This window comes from Phragmites australis, chromosome 2 (assembly GCF_958298935.1).
Source record: "Phragmites australis chromosome 2, lpPhrAust1.1, whole genome shotgun sequence".
Lineage (NCBI taxonomy): Eukaryota > Viridiplantae > Streptophyta > Magnoliopsida > Poales > Poaceae > Phragmites > Phragmites australis.
The window spans coordinates 6,465,711-6,471,710 of NC_084922.1; positions in this window are offsets into that span (position 1 = coordinate 6,465,711).

The following is a 6,000-nucleotide window of genomic DNA, read 5'->3' on the forward strand; positions in this document are numbered from 1 at the left end:
TGCCACGCTTGGTGTCAGTTCCTGCCACGCTTGGTGTCAGTTCCTGCCACATTCTGGTAGGAGGGCGTGGGGGGCATTTATTGCACAGGTCCCATCCCGCGTCATTTGGCGCGTCTCGAGATAGCATCGCGAGGCCCAGGCGCCCCTCCTGCCGCTTTGCTGTGTCAGGCGTACAAGACCGAACGGGCACGTCGGGCTGCTCGGTGGGCCCTCTCCGCGGCGCCCATTGCAGAACGCCATCATGATGTCCAAGACCGGGCGGGGGCGCGTTTTCAACCCCCCGTCACTTCGTGCAGCAGCCCATGATGGTTGCTTTTCCATTTATGACGCTTTGGAACTCGTGCCCTCTCTTTCGGGGCACGCTACCGCCGGCGAGTATTTAAGAGTAGCCAGTGGACACGGAAACACTCTCCCTCTCCCAGATTCGAACACTGAGAGCCAAGGAATGAGACAGAGGTTCAGTACAAGCACAGAAGCCGAAACCACCGAAGAACAAGGAGCCCGAAGCTCTAGAATAGACGAACATTCTTGTAACCAGCGACATCCCTGAGAGACATTCTCAGTGCATTTATAGCATCCACACAGGAGTAGGGTATTACGCTCAGTGCGGCCTGAACCTGTCTAAAAACCTCCAGTGCATTTACTGCATTCTGCATCCGATCATTCCATTCCACCTGCCATCGCATTTACGCCCATTTATTTCACCCGCAAAACAGATTCAGAATCATCCCGCCGGCCGAATCTCAAAGGGGGTCCCTCCGGATCCCAGCTTTAGGAGTTAACCCTCCGACACCAAGCCTCCTCGACGGTATAAGAAGGGGATGGACACCCTGGAGAAGAACAGGTGGAGGTTAGACAAGACTCAGACAAGCTAACAAGGTTCAAGAAGTCTCAGATCACGACATACGAAGCCGAGCAGAAGCTTAGAGAGATCGACGCTTGAAGACTGAAACTCTAGACTTAGAGAGAAATCCTTGTAACACAAGAGATCCACAGAAAGGCATTTCCAGAGCAATAATTGCATACACACAGGAGTAGGGTATTACGCTCCGTGCGGCCCGAACCTGTCTAAATCCCCCGAGCATTTACTCTCACTAGCATCCGATCATCCGTCCCGCCTGCATCCCACATACTCGCATTTAATTCACGTACGAGGTAGATTCAGAATCATTCCTCGGCCGAATCTCAAAGGGGGTCCTTCAGGATCCCCGCTTGAGGAGTTCATCCTCCGACAGCTGACGCGCCAGGTAGGGGGTTGCATCTCTGAAACCGCCTTGATTTCTGCAGGAAAGATGGCAGGCGGACATCGTCTTCAACGCACCGGCTCCAATTCGAGCGAAAAAGTGGAGCCCATCGCTCAGGAAGCCCCAGTTACTGCTGTTACTCAGCAGCAGCAGCGGTCGGCCCGTACGGTGCTCCCCTTCCTTGGGGACAATGGCGCTGGCTCCAGCAGGGCCGCCGTCGTCGTCGCAAGATCTACATCCGGACAGCGCTGGGCACCGTTACGGCGCAGGCTCGCCTTCAGTGACGCCAGCCCTGGGAGTGCGTTGCTTGCGGCGCAAGCACTCCTCAGGCACCCGCCTGTCTAGACAGCGGGGGAAACCTCAAAAGGTCGTTGGCTGCAGGAGGTGGCCGCCTTGGTGGGCACAGCTCACCGGCAGGTGCTGGCCGAAAGCTCCCGTGCCACCTCCCACCGCAGCGCAATCAAAGCCGGTCCATCCTCGGGTGGCGGCAGAACCGGCCGGGGGGCCTTCAGGCGGAGTGCCGCTCCTCTGGCCACAACAGGAGCTCAGGACCTTCGCTTACACCTCAATGAGCGGAGGGCCGTCGAGGATGCGCGCGTCACTCTCGAGCGTCACCGGGAGTCGCCGCGCGAGGCCGAGGAAGAGGACCAGGCTTCCTCTATGCCGGCCCGCGACCGTCGGGGTTCCTCGGCGCGCCGGCGTTTGCCCCACAAGGGCGCTGCTGGCGCCGCGGGATACGGCACCGGCTGCCGCGCATTCACCAGCGAGCTCCGTCGGGTCAACTGGCCCACGAAGTTTCGGCCAGAACTACCGGAGAAGTACGACGGATCCATCGACCCCGTCGAGTTCCTCCAGATCTACACCACCGCCGTCCAAGCGGCGGGCGGTAATAAAAAGGTTATGGCCAATTACTTTCACGTAGCCTTGAGAGGCTCTGCCCGCTCCTGGTTTATGAACTTACCCCCAGGATCTATTAGTTCCTGGGATTATCTGTGCTACCAATTCGTGGCCAATTTTCAGTGCACTTTCACGCACCCCGGCCTGGAGTGCGACCTCCACGCCGTCAAACAGCAAGAGGGGGAGACGCTGAGGCGCTTCATACAGCGTTTTAGCCAGATCCGCAACACTATCCCGCGGATTACCTCCCATGCCATCATCGTCGCATTCCGGCAGGGCGTCCGCGACGAGCGGATGCTTGAAAAGCTAGGTACGCATGAGGTCAAAACCACCGCGGAGCTCTTCGCGTTGGCCGATAAGTGCGCCAAGGCGGTGGAGGCTCGGGCGTGGCATGTCCCGCGCCCTGAGCAACCCGCCGCCGACAAGGCAGGTCTTTCCCGCTCTGACAGGTGGGAAAAGAAAAAGAGAAAGAAGCTCGACGCTGTCCCTGTTGTGCCGGGGGAGGGCCCTGCCCGTAGACCGGCACGCCGGGTGGCTGTCGCGAGGGCTCCCGCTCCCGCTCCCGCGAGGCCCGAACCGGGAAAGTGGTGTGAGATCCACCAAACTGACTGGCACGACCTCACTGAGTGCCGGTCGTTCAAAGGTCTCGTCCAGCGGCGCCAGAAGGAGCGCGAGGAGCGCCGCAGGGGTGGCGTTGACAAAGCCGTCCTCGAAAACCAAGAGCTCAGGTTCCAAGAGCCCGATCACACCGTCGCTTTCATCGACGGAGGCGCATACACGCCCTCCTCTCGTCGCTGCGTCAAGACAATGCAGCGCGAGATGTGCTCGGTCACCCTGGGCACTGCGGCCGCAAGGCCTCTGAAGTGGTCGGAGACCCCAATCACCTTCAGTCTGGAGGACCACCCTGCGAGTACTGTAGGCTTGGGGCGACTATCTCTGGTGGTGTCCCCCACCATCTGTAATGTGAAGGTCAGTCGAGTGCGGATCGATGGAGGGTGTAGGCCTAAATCTCCTGTCCCAGGAGGCCTTCAAGAAGCTGCAGGTGCCTTCAAGACGCCTAAAGCCATCGCTCCCCTTCTACGGGGTGACACTGGGGCATACATTGCCCCTCGGGCAGGTTGAGCTGCCCGTCACTTTCGGGAGCCGGGACAATTTCCGGACGGAGAACGTCGTCTTCGACGTCGCGGAGGTCCCCCTGCCCTACAACGCCATCATTGGGCGCCCGACGCTCGTCCGGTTCATGGTGGTGACGCGCTACGCCTACCTCACGGTTAAGATGCCGGGCCCCGCGGTCCCATCTCCGCTCCCGCCGAGACCGGCAGCGCCGTCTCCTACGCCGAGCAGTTCTACTCGGCCTTGGTCTCTGCTCGGGCTGAGGTCGAAGGACACCCAGGGGCCTCGGGACCCTCTTCATCCAAACCCCGACTCGCCGCCGACACCTCCATCCCCACGAAGGAGGTCGTGGTGGGCGAAGACTCGTCCCAGGTCATCCGGATCGACAGTGACCTGGGCGACAAATAGGAAAGCGCGCTCGTCGCCTTTCTCCGGGCTAATATCGACGTATTTGCATGGCAGCCGTCCGATATGCCCGGGATCCCTAAGGAGGTGATCGAGCACCACCTTGCTGTGCGACCAGACGCACGGCCGGTGAGGCAGAAGGTCCGGCGGCAGGCGCCCGAGCGCCAGGAGTTCATCCGGGAACAAGTCAGCAAGCTCTTCGACGCTGGCTTCATCCAAGAGGTCCTCCACCCAGAGTGGCTGGCAAATCCAGTCGTCATCCCGAAAGCCAACGGCAAGCTGCGGATGTGTGTCGACTACACCGACCTAAACAAGTCTTGTTCAAAAGATCCTTTTCCTTTACCCTGCATAGACCAGATAGTAGATTACATCGCGGGATGCGATCTTTTGTGTTTTTTAGATGCAAATTCGGGTTATCACCAAATCCGTATGGCCAGACATGACGAAGAAAAAAAACATCTTTTACTACCCGGATGGAGACCTACTGCTACGTGTCAATGCATTTTGGTTTGCACAACGTTGGATCGTCATTCCAGCGGGCCGTGCGCATTACCCTTGATACGCAGGTTAGCCGCAACGTCGAAGCTTATGTCGACGACCTCGTGGTCAAGTCCCGAGACCGCGCCACCCTGCTGGAAGACTTAGCCGAGACTTTCAATAATCTCCGCACTACTCGCCTGAAGCTCAACCCCGAGAAGTGCGTCTTCGGGGTACCCGCGGGCAAGCTCCTCGGTTTCTTGGTTTCCAGCCAAGGAATCGAGGCCAATCCGGAGAAGATCAGGGCCATCGAGCAGATGCGTCCCCCGGCTCGACTCAAGGAGGTCCAGCGTCTCGCTGACTGCATGGCGGCCCTGGGGCGCTTTATCTTCATGCTCGGGGAGCGAGGGCTCCCACTCTTCAAACTGCTGAAGAAGACCGGTCATTTTGACTGGACACCGGAGGCTAAGCAGGCCTTTCAGGACTTGAAGAAGTATCTCACCTCACCGTCCCTATTGGTGGCCCCCTTCGAGGGCGAGCCTTTATTGCTCTATGTCTCGGCCACTACTCAGGTCGTGAGCATGGTACTGGTGGTGGAGCGTGACGAGTGCTCGGGGCAAGGTGCTGGGTCCGAGCTCCCGGCCGCCTCCGAGCAGCCTTCAGGTCTCGGGGCTTCTCTTGACCAGGGAGTCGAGCCCGAGACCCCGGCTCGTCTCGACCAGGGAGTCGAGCCCAAGACCTCGGCCGGCCCCGACCACTGCGCCGAGCTTGGGGGCTGTGACAAGTCCTCGGGCGAGGCTGCTGTCCGGGTCCGCCGCATACAGCGACCGGTGTACTTCGTCAGTGAAGTCCTCCGAGACGCCAAGACAAGATACCCTCAGGCTCAGAAGATGCTTTATGCAGTGCTCATCGCTTCTAGAAAGCTGCGCCACTACTTCAAGCGCACAAGGTCTCGGTGGTAACCACGTACCCACTGGGGCCGATCCTCCGGAACCGAGAAGGCACTGGGCGTATCGTCAAGTGGGCGGTCGAGCTCACAGAATTCGATTTGCACTTCGTCAGTCGCCAGGCAATCAAGAGCCAGGCTCTGTCCGACTTCGTGGCAGAGTGGACGCCGGTCCCCGAGATCGACAATGATGAGATTTCCGCGTACCACGGGCATGATGGGCGGATCCTTAGATGGCGGCGTACGTGGCGGAAGTCAGGAGGCTGGAGAGGCACTTCGACGGCCTGGAGCTACGGCACATACCTCGCCGCGACAACGCTCTGGCCGATGACCTCTCGCGCCTGGCCTCTGCCCGGGCGCTCGTCCCAGCCGGAGCCTTTGAAGAAAGGCTCACACGACCATCCGTCCTGCTTGCCGATCAGGACGAAGGGGAACCCTCGAGCCTAGTTGAGGGAACTGAAAGTGCCTAGAGGGGGGGGGGTGAATAGGCTTTTCTAAAAATTAAAAGTAAAACAGCGGATTAAATCTACCGGATACTCCGGTGAAGGTCGGATACTCCGGTCTGGTCCGGAGTATCCGGTCTAGTCCGGAGTCTCCGGTGTATACAGGAAATCAAGAACAACTACGAATTAAAGCAAGTAGCTAGAATCTATAATTGAAACTAGGTCTACTAGATATTACAGAGCTAAAATAACAATTACTGCTAGTAAGATGATCACTAGGCGGGACAAGTCCGCCTGGGCAGATCGCACGGCCTCCTCCCTTCTGCTTTCCGCCTCCTCCCGAGAAACCACCTGCCGCTCGTGAGCAAGCAGCTCTGCGGCGCGCCTCCTGGACGCCTGGTCGCGCTCGGTCGTGAGCCGCTTCATGCGGCTCGTCGCGGGTCTCCTCCAGCGCCTCCCGCTCCTCAGCCACCTC